The sequence below is a fragment of the Passer domesticus genome, chromosome 1, assembly GCF_036417665.1.
Source record: "Passer domesticus isolate bPasDom1 chromosome 1, bPasDom1.hap1, whole genome shotgun sequence".
Classification (NCBI taxonomy): domain Eukaryota; kingdom Metazoa; phylum Chordata; class Aves; order Passeriformes; family Passeridae; genus Passer; species Passer domesticus.
Window position 1 is genome coordinate 71,124,468 of NC_087474.1, and position 15,780 is coordinate 71,140,247.

Below are 15,780 nucleotides of genomic sequence, written 5' to 3' on the forward strand. Positions count from 1 at the left end.
AGAATTTGAATTTATCTACCAAATTAAACAGTTACCTTTGTACCCCAGGGGAAAGCTGCACGGAGGGAGGAGAAGGGGGAAAACACATACACATGGGCACACATGCACACTTTTCTGGCGGTTAGAAACAAGGAATAACTTTTTCTTTTTCTTTTTTTTTTCTTTTTTTTTTCTTTTTTTTTTTTTTTTTTTTTTTGTTATAGCAGCATCAAATCATCTAGAAGAAAAAAAAGAAACTAATTGTGAGATTTACCAGTTAAATTTAGCTGTTCCAGCAAGGGTATAGGATGCTCAGAAGGGAACATGCAACTGGCTATCAGTGGAAGTCTCTGCCACATCAGTACTGTGAGCCAGCACTTCTCCGTTTGTGGCACAGCCTGAAAGGGACTGCATGTCTGTCTGTCATGAGCAGATCACTTGAGAAGTGATGAGAAACATTTCTAAAGGAATGATGAGAAGTGTCAAAACATTTTAAGTGTTAAAAGCAACAAAAGATTTGATTTAGAATTTTATTCCTCTATCCAGCCAGAGCTATTGTCACCAAGGATGTCTGAATCTTCTCAAAAATTTTTCCCTTTTTTTCTTTTTCTTCTTTCTCCCTCTACTAAATTAAAAAAAATATTGCTATAATTTCCAAACCAATTACAGGAAATGAGGATCAAGGAAACTGAACCCTCCTAGCAGTCAATGCAAATTCTAGCAGACTTGCTGACACACATAAGAAGACAGAGAAACTACTGACATTAAGAAGAGATAGAAAGTTCTCAGCAGCCCCTCACAGGTGCTATAGACTCAAGGAGAAGGACACAGATGATGGTTCATGCATGTCATTCACATGCTCACTTTGCACATTGAAAAATCACAGAAGAGGCCAGAACAGCTTCCAGTCCCACCTCAGCAGCATGACCCCAGCAACAGCTTGGTTTTAGCATTGATAACCAGAACTCTGCAGGGTGGCATCTTCACCTCAGGAGGTTTAGGCCATGCAGGGGACACCACATGTGCTCAGCAGAGCTCTGTGCCTGAAGGGCCATGCTCTGTGGAAGGGGAACTGCAGGGCTTAGTGTCCACCACTGCATGCACAGGCACAGCCATGGCAACCACTCAGCAATTTCAGGTTAAGAGGGAGAATTGAAAAGCATAGGAAATGGTCAGGATAAACAGACCTTTATTTTATCTTTTCCAGAGCATATCTAATAAGCAAAATTACAACGACTACACCAATACCAGCCTTCACAGCAGCTGGCCTCCATGCTACCTTCACAAAAGTCAGAGCTCTTCCCAGCTGAGAAAGTAAACAAGCCATGTTTGCCCTATGACAAACTTGTAGCTGACTTGAGAACACATTGCTAAGCTCTCACTGAGGGAGAAAGTAGTGCTTGTGCACTAGGCTTGGCTCCTGGGGCACCCTGGTCCCACAGGAGTTTGCAGAAGCAGCAAACATCAGTCACGATCCTATGGGTTGAGGACAAGATTCAGGTCATGAAAGGGGTCTCAGCTAGAGACAAGTCTTAGAGGAGCTCCAAAAAATCCTTAAGGAACTGGTTTTTCCTAGGAAGAAGGCAGATTTTAAGTGACCAATTTCCAAAAAAATAAGAACCAAAAGGAAGTTGTATTACCGTCTTCTGTTCTCCTTACATCTTTTACTTCTCATTTCCTCTCACACACTGGGAACACCCTTCTAATCAACTTTAAAAAAAAATACCACACACACAGAAATAAAGAAAAGGGCAGCCTTTGGCCTGGTATCACATGCTTCCAAGACAGGCAGAAGCTTTTTTCAGGAGACTAACAGATCAGTCAAACACAGGACTACTCATTTTTATAACTCCCATCAGGAGCCTTCTTGCCCTGACAAGCCTTCATTGTGCTCTCTGCGGGCAGCAGCCAGTACAGACCTCCAGCATCTGATGAACCCAAAAGGATCAGTGGCTGGAGGGGAAAGGGGACAAGAAGGGTGACCCTCCTAAATAACTTTTGCAAAGTGACTCATCCTTTCACTGACAGCATTAACATCTCTGCTCCTGCCAGCTGGGCAGCTGCTCCAGCCCTCAGAACAGTGAGGGAATGTTTTGTTCCAGAGATGGGAAAAGGGGGGCTCAGGGGGAACAACCCTTCTGTGTGCATGTGAGCGTGCATGTGTAATTGCCGTATGATTTCAGCTATTTTGACCTAATAAGAGTTATTGCATTAGTCACCAGCCCTGGTACAAACAGATGGGTTTGCAAGAATTTAAAACAGAAGGGGAAGGGAAAAAAAGACATGAGAGATGCCAAAGTCTCCAGGGCAAAAGGGCGTCCTGGCCATGGGAGCTGGGGAGGTCCCACACAGCAGCTGGCCCACAGCACCTGGTGGCTTCCCACCTCTCCGCAATAAAGTTCCAGGAGATCCCATCCTTCATCCAAACAACTGGACTCAACACTGCACTTGTGCTGAAAAAGTTTCTCATGAAAAAGAAAAAGCACAGCTGACATTATACAATGGTTTCTTTAAAACCCTCCATATTTTTGTCACATTGTAGGATCAGCTTTCAGGTCTTCATCATAAATTTGCAGTACAAGTCAGTGAGGCTTGCTTGGGACACAGACTGCCTGGTTTTGCTCAGGGAGCATACTTGGTGCCAGGTTAAAGGAAAAGGCATGTCAAGGCAAAAATCGGCCTTCTTACCCTCTGAAGCATCTAGATTGACCAAACATAAGCCTCAGATCCACAGGGTTGAGCCCACCAACATTAGGAAAGCAGATTCAGTGCATCTGGAGCCCTGTTCCCACAGCCAATATTTACTTTTCCAAACTAGAGCAGGACAGCTTTGCCATCATTCGTGGAAACATGGGCAGTTCTCTACTAAAAATACTTTCTAGCCTTCCCCCTTTCCTCCTCCCTACAGCATTTCCTATTTTCTTTCCAAAAGCTTTGCATAGGCCTCTGCAGATTCTACTGCCAAGAGGGACTGGACACACACACACATCTTTCCAGCAATATTCCCGCCATCCATGCAAGAAGTCTTTTTCACTCAAGAGCTCCGTCCAAGCCCACAGGAAACTCCCATTGGCTTCTACATTGGAGCATCAATTCTAAAAACTCTCTTCTGAAGCCTCTAACTTCCTCACCCTCTCCCTCTATATTTACTCTTTGCCTCAGCACCTTTCATTAAACCAGTGCAATCAATGCAACATTCCAGGCACCTGCAGCAGAGCATTCACCAAAACACAGGTACAGCCATTCCTGCCCAGGGCTGAAGGTGGGACGTGACAACACAGAAAGGGGTTTGGTTCTAAGTACAAGAAGCCCATGGGCCAGAACATCTACTCTTTTTGGGGCACCTCTGCCCAAAAAGATGGGAGCTGGGAACACTGCCACGAGGCCTAACGTCAACCCTGAGTCCCAGCATGCAGGGAAAGGGAGGCAGAAGCTTCTTGCACTAAATTACAGGTCTGAACATCAGTGACAGTAACCCCAGTTGATGAAAGCTTGTAAGAACCTGCCCAAGCACATACATTTTCATTCTGAAATAAAGAGAACAAATTTGGGAGCATAAAGGTTTTAAATTCTTGATTGGAAGATTTGCATGTAGACAGAGTATTGTTTTCTTCTCCTGGCTCACTGGGTAGCAAAACAGAAAAATTATGTGTAATTAAATGGAAACAGTATCAATTAGCTGTGATTCTCCAAGCTGTGGAATGAGTAAACCAATGAGGAAAGACTGTTCTTGTCCTCTGGCAGCCTCTTCATGTCAAGATTATTCTGAAGATATCTTAAATCCACTTAAGCATGAACTATGCAAACAAATTTTAAAAGAAATCAGTGCAGGTGGAGGGTTATTTACTAGCCAGCATATTACTCAATCAAACATATCCTGAGGAATTAACTTGATTGCCAGTACTTGAGCTCATTTCATTAACATTACATCTTTTTCCTCCTTGAGTTGTGCCCCTGAAGTTTAAAGAGTAATCTAGATAGGGACAGGCTTATCTTTTACCACTATAGAAAGTGGCCTTTGGGTCAACACTTTTAGATACTCCTAGAAAAAGGACACACACAAGGACAGCAAAAGTCAACAAGTTACTGTATCCAGTACACACAAAACCCTGAGCTTTAAAACAATCAGGCTGACTCCACAAAGACATTGCCCATAAGTCCCATTGCGCAATAACAAATTCTGAATGAAGTAGTGTTTTATTATAGACTTATTTCCCCCCCCGTGATATTGTTAAGTCAGAAATTGCATCACTTAAATCTATTAAGTAACTATAAGAACAGCTTGCTTTTCATAATTTAAAAGTAGTATACTGAGTGCACAGATCAGCAAAGATTAATATTCCTGGTTTATATTAGTGCTTCACACAAGAGCAGAGTTGGACCTGAATTTGATGTAGACAGGTTCTTCCAACAGTTCTCATTCATGAGAATAATTGCTGACACATGGAGATGCTTTAACATCTTTTGGTGCAAATCCAACATCTCGACTTGGACTTCTAAAAGACAGACATTCACCAAAACACCATCAGCACATTGTTCTTCCATCTTTTTTCATGCTTTTTTTTAGGCTCAGCACCAAAGGGGCAGAAGAACATAAAGACCACATTTGCCAAAAAAAAAAAAAAAAAGGAAAAAAAGAAGTCATAACTTGACAGAGTCACCATTTGAAGACATTTCATAATACCATGATGTCTCTGAAATAACACTAATTTCTTCCTGTCCCAGGAATGATTTGTTTTGGTTTGGTGGTCTTGAGAGCTTGATATTAACACACCCCAGCTAAAGTTTTTTCTTCTGAGCAAACAAATGCAGCTTGCATTCTCTAAAACCTCAGGACTAGGAGTGCACCTTGGAGCTGAAAGGAACAGAAACAATGTGTGGCCAAGAGGAGCCTCTTCTCCATACCAAGGTTAGCCCAATACCATGTTTCCTGTTCATTCTCCACCACGGTGTGACCCTGCTGTCCTTCCTCCAGGCAGGGAGCATGCCACCTCCCTAGCACCTGCCAGCACCCTTTCAAACTATTTGTCAAGTAGTTATTTGTGAATAATTCTTTTAGTGCTGACACATTTTATAAGCTGGCTGAAGATAATTAACAAATAGAGAAAAAAATACAATTGTGAAGTAGAATAATTTATTGCTAATTATTCTCTCAGGTCTAGGAGAGCTGCTGACCTTCTCGATACATTTCTTTTAGTTAAATGAGTACAAACAGATGCTGACCTTCATCAAAACAGCACTGATAGATTTCCTGAGGAAACACAATTGAGAGTGTAAAGACATGACCAAACATATCCCAGCCAGTCACACATTAGTCATGGAGAGCATTTTCCAAAGTGCTTACTTGGTTCTAATGCTTTGTGTTTTGGAGGGGAGTAAAGGACACATCACAACTCTGACAACTCAAGAGCAATGGTCTTGGAGTTGAGCAATTGAAAACCCAAGGACATAAAACAAGTGGGTATTTCAGATCATTTTATACATTGTTCTGCACTCTTTTTTTTTTTTTTTTTTTGTCAAGACAGCTTCTGGACCATTGTTACTCATCATTTGCATCAAGTTTTAAGCTAGGGACAGCAAGAACTGTGAGTTTGAAATGTGACACTACACATCACAATTTAATGAGGCCTCTAGGGCTACGTGCAACACAGCCCCATTCCCCCTGCACGTACAAACACACTCAGATGGTGAATCAGAATGGAGAGCATCTTGCAAAGCACCCCAGGGCTTTATTTAAAGGGAAAAAACCCTGCGATTTGTCAAAGACACTACAGCTCCCTGGAAAGAATGAGATAGTCTTTCTGAGTATTTGTGCTCATGGAGACTTAGAGATCCTTGTCAGGAATGGAAAATGGAATCATTCTGGTTTTTAATCCTGAGCAGCAAGTCATTTTAACAGCAAGGTTTCTACAAAATCATTTTTCTTGACCTGAAAGGGTACACACATACAGCCTTTAACAGATGTGAAAAGCAGTTAAGTCAGTATAGATGCTCCATTCAAAGCCTTCCTGAACAGAGATGCCAGTGCTACACAAAGACAGGTATTCATAGCATCCTCTTAGAGCAATTCCAGCCATCCAGCTTGGACATTATTCACAGGAACTAAACTCAGAAACACAAGTTTCCTCTGCAATCCCTGGAGCGAGGAGACTGATCAAGCACAACTGTGACAACCCACACTATACTAGACTGGGATGGGCTGAGTGAGACCACTCGTCCCTGTCAAGAACTTTTTGAGATACAAGTCAGTGTCCTGTGTGCAACAGACCTCAGACAAGAAAGCCAGTTGAAACCAGCTAACAGGTATCAGACACTTTAGTCAGCTTTGAAATAAAATGACCAAAGCATCATATATCCTTTTCCCTGGCTGCTGGGGTGAAGAAAGAATCAGAATTATAATAATAAACTTCTGCTTTTAGTGTTGAAGGATGAACAGACAAAAAAAACTCAGTGCAAATCCAGATCCCAGTTTCCTTCTAAGGCTCCCCAGACATGTATTTCACCTACTGCTCATGCACACTCAAACTTAAAAAGCTGAAAACAGTAACTTTGATCTGGCCTAGAAATCATTAATTACAGAAGGGAGACTAAGCTTCATCTTTCAATTTTCACAACCCCATCTCTCTGTAGGCTCTGCAGTTATGATACACACATAACCTACAGGAGATCTCTGTTTTTCCAAGTACAAGCAAACTGCCAGCAGTATTTGCTGCCCCTCATCATGAAAGTTAGTACCAAACCCTGTGACTTCTACATGAATTCATAGAACATTAAGGGTTGGAAGGGGATCTTTAGGATCATCTAGTCCCAACCTTCCTGCCATGGACAGGGACATCTCCCAGGAGGCTAGGTTGCACAGGGCCTTATCCAACCTGGCACTGGACATTTCCAGGGATGGGGCATTCATAGCCTTCCTGGGCAACCTGTTCCAGTAACTAATCACCCTCATAGTAAAGAATTTCTACCCAATATCTATCCTTAATTTCCCTTCTTTGTGAATAATCTGACACTTTGAAATTAAGGCCTTTAACATAGGATTCATATTTCCCATGTGACACTGTCTTAAGTGTCAACAGTGGTCTGATAGACTACTTCTCCTACCTACCAGGATGTTTCACATTGTCCACAAAGCCCAGGTTTTAAATTTTTGGAAGGTTTCAGGGCTGGTAACACTCTTAGACACCACAGCTCTGTGATGGCTAGAAACTCAATTGTTGAGACATCCGGAAAAGGCAATTTTTGTTCTATATTGCAAAGAAAAGTAAACAAAGCCTTAAGGCTTTCATTATTTGACCCTACACATCATTCTGACTTTAGGCATTATGTAAGCAACCCCATCCATAGGGGTTTAGATCCCCTATGCAGAGCTCTGCTGACCATGATATTTCAGAGAAAGATAAGAGCTAAAAAAACCAGGAGAATAAATTCCCCAAGCTTGGAAAACACCTTATTAATAAGTAAGAATAAAGTTTGACATCCATTCTGCAGGCTGTGGCCCAACAGGAATCATAGCACTCTACCCATGAAAAGAAACCCTTCTTTCCCGAATATCCTCAAAGACAGGGATGAATGAAGGGATCTTTGTACCAAGAAGGAATTGCTGAGTTCACATATAATCGTATTGTTAAAAAAAATACACCAAACAAAAAAAATTAATCTTCTTTTTCTTTTCTCCTTTTAAAGCTGCAAGTGAAGCTCTCCTCTGCTGAGCTGCTCCTCTATTTGCACTACTCAAATACCTGTAACACCATCTCTCTTACCAAGATTAAACTCAGGGAACTGGCAGGGACTAGACAGCAGGTCTTTCACAGAAAAATGGTTCTGGGAAAGGTGTCTACGTCTTCCAAATATAGGTACTTATATGGAACGATCAAGTTATCCCTCAGTCTGTTTCTGATTCACTGAAATACACGAACCTCTTGAGATCCACTTCATAAACAGATCCTTTGTAACACCCTCATCATTTTTTCTGACCTTCTCCCAGATTGTCTTTGCACATCAGCACTGATTCTACTAAGAGTTCAGAGATGGACTATGGTCCTTTCAACATGAACTTGACAATTACAGGTAGGGAAAAAAAAGAAAAGAAAAAAGAAATATCAAGAAGATAGGATGTTAATTTCTCTGAAGGCATAATATTTATATGATTATTTGCCAGTTTTAAAAACAAAGTCTCACAGTGTAAGTACAAGTTATCATCCACCGTTTTCAGAACATTAGCAAGAAAATGTCTGGATTAACACGTCTAACTGGAACAGAAGGAGTTTCATTATGAATTTCAAAGGTAGAGAAGTGCCCAGAACCTGAGCACCACAAGCGCACACAGCACACTGTACTTTGAACGCCAGCCAGTGAGACTACATTGAGCTGAAGGAGGTACCCCAGTCTTACTTTAAAGTACCAAAACAAAATCCAGCATGATTTGTAACTCAGCAAGTAAAACACTAACTCCTAAGCTGAAGACAGGACAGAAAACATGCAGAAAACAGTGTCTCCTACTGAACAACAAAAAAAAAACCTCCCCTAGAAATAGTTTACCAAAATGTGCATCTTCCTTTACTCACCATTTTAGCAAAAGTATGAAGGAGGAAAGTACTCTTCCAACATTTCACAAACTTAAGAGAAAATCAGTAAATCCTTGAAAAAACAAGCATTTACCCAGGAATTTTCCCAGAGCTGGTCTGCTTCCCTCAAGAACCACACAAAAAGCCACCTCACGTTCTGCAGCTAGTAGCAATGAAGCTCTTTTGCAAATACCTGTCTTGCTCTCTGTAGACTTTTGTGATCCTAAAATAGTGTTCAAATGGAAACAGCTGCAGAACTGAGGGAATGTTGGAACTAACATACTTTCACCCTCTTTTCTCCTTGGTTTCACCTTTGCACTAGAAGAGGCAAGTATTTGCAACACTTGGTGTTTTGAGACAATTCACTTTTATTTTACTTTTAAATCACTCTTCCCTTTGTTAACTTTAATATTCTGTTTGCATGTTTCTTACTGTTTGCAGAGCCATTTTAAGAGGCCTTGGAAGACAAGACTAAATCCCATTTTTCCCTCCATGTAAATGATGCTATCTTGGGGAAACCAAATTCAACTTTTCTAGTAACAGCAGAGAGAACATAAGAGAAAGGGATTTGGAGAAAGCTGGATCTGACCAGACCTTGGTAATTAGTGAGGCTTGGGACTGAAGATAAGAAATAAGGTGTGTGGTGGGAAGCTGAAAGTAACTGAAGCTTTGGCAACTGGAAGGAAACCCAGGAGCTACAAGGTTCAGGCTGGCCCTGACCTTTCTGGAAAGGTCTTTTCCTGTCCCTCCCACTTTCCATTTCTCTAGTCTCTGTGACTACCTTCCTTGCTTCCATTCCTTTTCCTCCTATTGCCCTCCTTGAGGAAAAACAGAAGCTCAAGGGGTATTTTGAAGTACCAGCTATCAGCATTTGTACATCTTCTTGTGTCAACTCCTTCACATGCTTCCACCTCCTCATGGCAATGGTCCAGTGCAAGGCAGGGATGGGGTTCCCATCTATCTGGGGCAAGGCAGGCAGGTCCTTCTTGTGGACCACAAAGACCACACACACAGCTTGGGGACTGCACCTGTGATGGTGAAAGCCATGCTGAGCCAGAGAGAAAGGAGGGCAGATAGAGCCAAATATGTCAGGACTGCTGGAGAATCAGCCGTGCCTCAGTGATGCTGGTTCTGCTCTCTATTAATAGGCCACCAGCTTCCTGCTCCTCCAAGAGTCAGAGATGCTTTGAAGTAAAATCAGCTTTTCCGGGGACTGATCAAAATAGAAACCCAAGCTGCCTAAATCTGCAATGGAAATTTCAATCAACATTAAGTTTTTAAATAAAATTTGGACTCTATTCTGGTTCAAAATGAATTGAATAAAGAAATCAGATACACAAATAAGGCTTTTGGTCAGCTTTTGCTTTACATTCGCTCTAATAAAACTTCCTGTAAAATGAGCATTAACTCTAGGAGATCCCAAGTCCTCACTTGTGTTGAGACACTGCCAAAGATGCCAACAGTCAGCCCAAAGAAAACAAAGGATAACAAGAAATTTTGTACAGGTGGAGACCCCATCCTCCAGTTCTGACAACTCCCGGCTGGCGAAAGTCAGCCTCCCAAAGAGTTAATGTTCAGTGGGCCAATAAAGTGTGATTGATTCATCGATAACACACTGCTGCCTTGGGCAGAGGGAAGAAGCCATCTCCAGAGACAAGTGAGGCAATTGTTTGCTGTCCCTGGTGCCCGCAGAGTGCCCCGCGGTAACCCCTGCGCTCTGGAATACTCACGTTGGTTATTTCGAAGCGGGGTGCAGAGCTGTGCTTTCCCATGGCTGCCACTAATGACTTGCAGCTGTTGCTAATCCGTGCCTCTGATTTCCTTTGATTGCTGTGTGTATGGATGCCTGTGGTAAACAGGCATCTGCCAGGTGCCAGCACAATCAGGGGGGAAAATATAAAAAGTTCCCTGTTTCAAATTCAATGTGACATTGTGCTTGTCGAGAGGCAGACGTTTAACTATTTAAGGGGAACAGTTTCCTGGGCTCTTCACTGGCCTCCTGGCTATGCAGGAGATTCTCATGCATTTTGGTGACAGCAATCTCCCAGCCCCAGCTGTAGGAAATAGCCATGGGGAGAAGCTGGTGTCTACAGGAACTGTCCCAGCCATATAACATAGCCCATGACATGTGAGTTTGGCTCTGCTATCCCAGAAAGCAGGGGCTCTCTGGCTCCACTCATTCCTCCCTCCTCAGGCACAGCATCCCAGACCTTTAGAAGGGCATTTGTTCCCCTGTGAACATTCGGGCTGACCCCCGCCTGCAGCCCCTTTCTCCTTGACATTCTCTGCTTTTGCTTCATATTACACGGCAAGGCAGTGGAACACCTCAGCTCACAGTTCCAGGCTAAAAAGAGTGGAGCAGAGGCTTCCCACAGCCCATTAAGAAAATGTATGTCTTGATGGAAGCCAAGGCTAATATTACATTTTACAGAAGGAAGCGTAGGGGTCTCACAATAAGAAATGTCCCTGAAAGTGTTTCCCCAGCAGGGTTCTGTAGCCTGTTCCTGGCACTAATATTTTGCCTCAGCCCCACAGCCCATCCAAGCAATTTCTCTGGGCATTTCTGATTCCCCCCTTCACAGCAGCCAGCTGAAGATGCCACACAGCTGGTCCATGCCTCCATCCATCATCCTTCCTCCTGGTTGTAGGTAATTATTCCCAGCTGTTCATTACCCAAGACCATCACACCTGACCCATATTGTTTGCCTTTCATTTGCACCTCAGGTACAGAAAAGAAATACAGAAAGGAAAGCCTCAGAGAGGAACTGATTATATGCCAATGCTAGAGAAAAGGGTATCCTGCTTTCTCCAAAGCTTCTTTTGTGGTTCCTTTCCTTGGGTTGCTGCTCCCTTGTGCACCAGGTCACATTTAAGGGACAACAATAAGTCAAAGGCACAGTCTCCAGAGTATTCAGAGGTGTCCTCAGCATTGGCTCATTCTGGTTTCCCTCTGTGCTCAGAGCAGTCCTCAGGCTCAGGAGAGTGGGAGGCTCTGTGAAGTGCAGCAAAGGATGCAATCCCTGTCCTCACAGCAGTGCTGGAGAAAAGTAATGAATATTGAAATTTACTGCAGTTTCTTCATGTCTTGTTCTACTCCCTATTAGAAAGAAGGGGGAGCTCAGCTTAGGAGAGGCCAGTGATGTTGCACCTGAAAAGCCAGAGGGTACATGACTGCAAGAGTTATGTTCCCTGGGAGACATAGCTGTGTGCTGGCATTTTAGACCTCCTTCCCACTCAAAAAAAAGAAGACTAAAAATGAACTATGTGTCCAAGTGTGCACACACAATTTCTACAGCCAGAGCTGTTCACCTTGGCTACCAACTTACAACTAAGATAACAAAGAGTTATTTGACTCATATCACTATCACAGCTGATGCTATCCTTTCAGTTTGGTGCAAAGTGCTAATTCTAGGTCCCTACAGACAGATGACTGAAATGAAAAGCTGAGCATCCTACTCTCCTAAAACAAAGAAAATAAGGTGCCTTAGAAATTTAAGGTCTCTCAGTTTAAAATGATAGGGCTGAGCTTAGTATCAGAGAGCCAGGATGACAGAGGGAGTTGGTGAGAAGCTGATCCAAGTGGAGAAGGAGAAAAGCCCTTCATCAGTGTGCCAGTGCACAGCCCACAGGAGAGGTGGAGAATGGGATTTCTGAGCCAGGGGGCAGTTGATGGGAAATGGGGGTTTGATTAAAGAGGCAGCCTTCTAATTGTTTGACTGCTAATGCGTTCAGGGTAACACAGCCTTGAACTTGGGAGGTACCATCTGACTTCAGAGACAACTGAGTTCTCTATCAGCCTCTTCTCCTCCATGGAATAACTTTAACTTTTAGCTTTGGTCATTATGTCATATTTAGCTGATATAGAAAAAGCACACCATTTTCAGTCACTGAACAAGAGAAAGCAAAAAATCCTCCAGTAAGTATAATGCACATCCAAAAAGTTTTCTTTAACTTAAAGACTGGGTGATTTTGGGCTTGGAGCTACACCAGCCCTCAAGACTTCTGCCAAGGAAGACTGCTCTGCCCCTTTTAATCAACACTGACACTCCAGACTTCCTCTGGGCTGTAAAGCAAGGCTCTCCACACTCCCAGCTCACGGGGGGGAAAAGGATGGCCATTGGCAAAGAGAAGCAGGGTGAAGGTCACAGCACCTCCCAATTAGCCTGTCAGCTCCCTTCAGAAAGTCACATATCCTTGTTCAGATGTGGCTGGGGACTCAAAGGGACAGGAAGGTTTTACATTTCACCACTGAGACTCCCAGAGGTTTTGCCAAGTACTTACCAAGTTATTTAGAAGGAAAACAAGAACTCGTCTGGGCTTCTCCTTTGTTTCAGTCGTACTCTGCCATCAGGCACCTGAGCTGGCAGCTGCATCTCGTTCTAATGACACAAGAGAGAAGGGGACATTCATGCTGCCATCCCTGCTGGCATATCCTGTTTCTGTAAGTTCACATCTTGTAACTAGCCTAAGCTAGTCAGCACTGTGTTTTTCAAGGAAAAGAAAAACATCTGAACTTTGGCATCAAACCCCTCTGGAAACTGGCCATTGCCTAGGACGTAACCAAGCCCTTCAGCTCAGCTTACATTACAGCAAGATTTCCCAGGAGAAAATGTACAGAGGTCCAACGGCCAGGAGTTTTCTTAGGATTTACAGTGTTGCAGACCTGGTTTCTGCAGCAGTAAAACACAAAGACACGCCACCAATCCCACTCTAAAGCCATTCACAGACCCACATGACCTCAGCTGGGAGCACACTTGTGTTATCAGCCTCCCCCCAGGCAAGGTAGGAGGGTGCCTGAGGACCAGCTGGATGCCAGCAGCAGTGAGCAGGCTCTCCCACGTATCCCTTTCAGTGTGGCAGCAGATAGCACAAAGAACAGAGGGGGCCCATGGTCCTAGCCCAAGCATCGTGCCAATGATGCCAAAGAGATTCCCTGCCCCAAGGAAGGCCTGTAGGGTCACTCCTCATGAGGGAAAATTGAGGATCAGACCAGATGCAGAGTCTGACCCTGCTTCCCTGCATGGATTTGCAAGGTTACACACTCTGTTCCCTGAGCATTATTTCATCTCCAAAGTACACTGGCCAGCACCAGGTCCCAATGATGGCAACAGCCATTTTTACAGCTCCAGCCTCCACAAAATAATAGAGTGGGGCAAGTGCCTCACAGTGGACGGATGCACTGCTCAGTTTGCCACTCTAATCTCTTCCCACCATACCTAGGAATGGTTATGAAGATAAAAGAGAGGCTGGAAACTGTTATTGTATCAAAGCAGATCTGCGGTATCCAGATTTTGTGTGGTTCTGTCGTATTCTCCTCTGCTGGCTCTCTATTTTTACAATCTGAGCGACAAAAAATAAATTACTCTCGACCTGAGTGTGAAAAAGAATTTTCTTTTATACTGGAATCTTAACTTTATCTGATAATGAGACCCAAGTAATTTCCTTGAGTTTCAGCTGAAGCAAGTAATGAAACAGTGAAATCTTTCTTCGCTGATTAACAGTATTAGGCTTCCAGGGAACTGAAGCAATTCTCCAGTCTCAGGGAACATGAGAAATTTGCAGGTAATCCTAACCTCATCCGTGTCCCCTCTGACTCCCCAGCTTCTGTCTCACTCAATATGTTAGATTGGCAGCAATGCAGCAGAACATAGCTTCCCAAATCATTAAACTGATTTAAACCTCCTGGGGAGGAAAAGTTTATGGGATTTGTGTTGTTGTTTTCCAGGGTTTCAAATCCTTAAGGGACATGTTTCAAAAGTTTTTCATAACTGGGAAAGGCCTACTTGCTCTCCCTTGGTATTTCTAGCTGTGTCATCTCAGCTGAAGTACACAGAAACTCAAGTAGAGACTTTCCATTAACTTTAGTGGGCTTTCAAGCAGTGGGTTTATGTCAAATATCAAACATTGTTTTAATCCAGAAAAAAGTATATCTCCCTGTAAACTTATATCTGCATTCAGGCTGTGATATGAATCCACATCTTAAACATATAAATTACAATTTGATTATTATGTAATTATAAATTATCCACATTTTAATTATATAAATAAATTCCACAGCTTCTCTTACAGGTTTTCTGATACATCAGCACATATGCGAAGCCTCAGCACTTGTACTTCATGGTGATCAATCATCAGCCAAACTCCAGTTTCCTTTTTGCAGCCAGGAGACCATAGGCTGTCACAAGCAAAAGCAGCCACGTTTTGGGAAGAAGTAAAAGTGCTGTAACAGAGACCAATTATGACAATAACCCCTAGCTGTGTAACAGAAAGAATAATCTAGAGTCTTTTTAGAGAAGCTGTTTGGAAAATAGCTAGCCATTTTGGTGCCAAATGGGATATAAGCATCTGGTTTCCAAAGGACACTGAATATCTGTTCTCTGGCAGTAAGACACCTCTGCAAGTTTCACAGGCTAGCCTTTAAAAAAAAAAAAAAGGACACCCCAAAATTTATCAACCACTAGGCTGCAACTAGTTCTTTTTCAGAGTTGAGAATATGATGTGAGATGATGAAGCAGCAGATAAAACTTCCCGAAGGGTTTTCTTTATTTCCACATGCTGTATCTTCCGTGCTGATGCTTGCAGACCTGCTGCTCCTGGTGCCTGCACAGCGTACGGTAACTGAGGGTGACATTAATGCTCAACTCTGTGGCAACCACATGCCTGCCTACAACAGAAGTCAGTTGCACACACTCGTGTATAAGCCTACTATTTGGGTATTAATTGAATAAGCTTTCAGAAATAGTTTAAGCAAATTAGCTCCTGATACATTGCACATCTTGAGCTTTCCATTTGTGGCCTTTCATTCATAAGCGATCATCCACAGAGTGAAAAGAAGCACACTTCACTCTAATTAGGGAGGAGCTAATTATCCTCCATCAATTAGATCCTACAACACTTATCTGTAAACAGTTGCTGGAAAGGTACATAACAGATTAGTGACTGAAGACCTAATTAATAAGGAATAATGAGCTCCTTCCTGCAGGAGATAGAGGAAATGTGCTCGCACTTCTTGAAAATGCCTAGTGATAAGAGCCATAAACCAGACCACAAATGTGGCAGGAGTCATTTTGTACATAAGAGTTTTCTCATTTTTACATCCGATGTGCAGCCTGTGCCTTCCCAACCTTGCTGTGCAGCCATGCCACACCACTCTGCCTGCCACCATCAGGGTCGTGCAAACACAGTGGAGGAAATGTTGGATTTCCCATCTCTTTTGCCTCATCTGCTATTTGTACTT

The 15,780-nt window shown here is 43.0% G+C and overlaps 1 long non-coding RNA gene across 1 annotated transcript; it reads right to left on the reverse strand.

Moving 5' to 3' along the window:
* Positions 1-8,056: 8,056 nt before the first annotated feature.
* On the reverse strand, positions 8,057-13,301 carry LOC135288230 (uncharacterized). Its single transcript, XR_010351461.1, has 3 exons — positions 13,195-13,301; positions 12,825-12,922; positions 8,057-11,580 (listed from the first exon to the last, which is right to left on the reverse strand). It is a non-coding gene; the product is annotated as an uncharacterized LOC135288230 (long non-coding RNA).
* Positions 13,302-15,780: the final 2,479 nt, after the last annotated feature.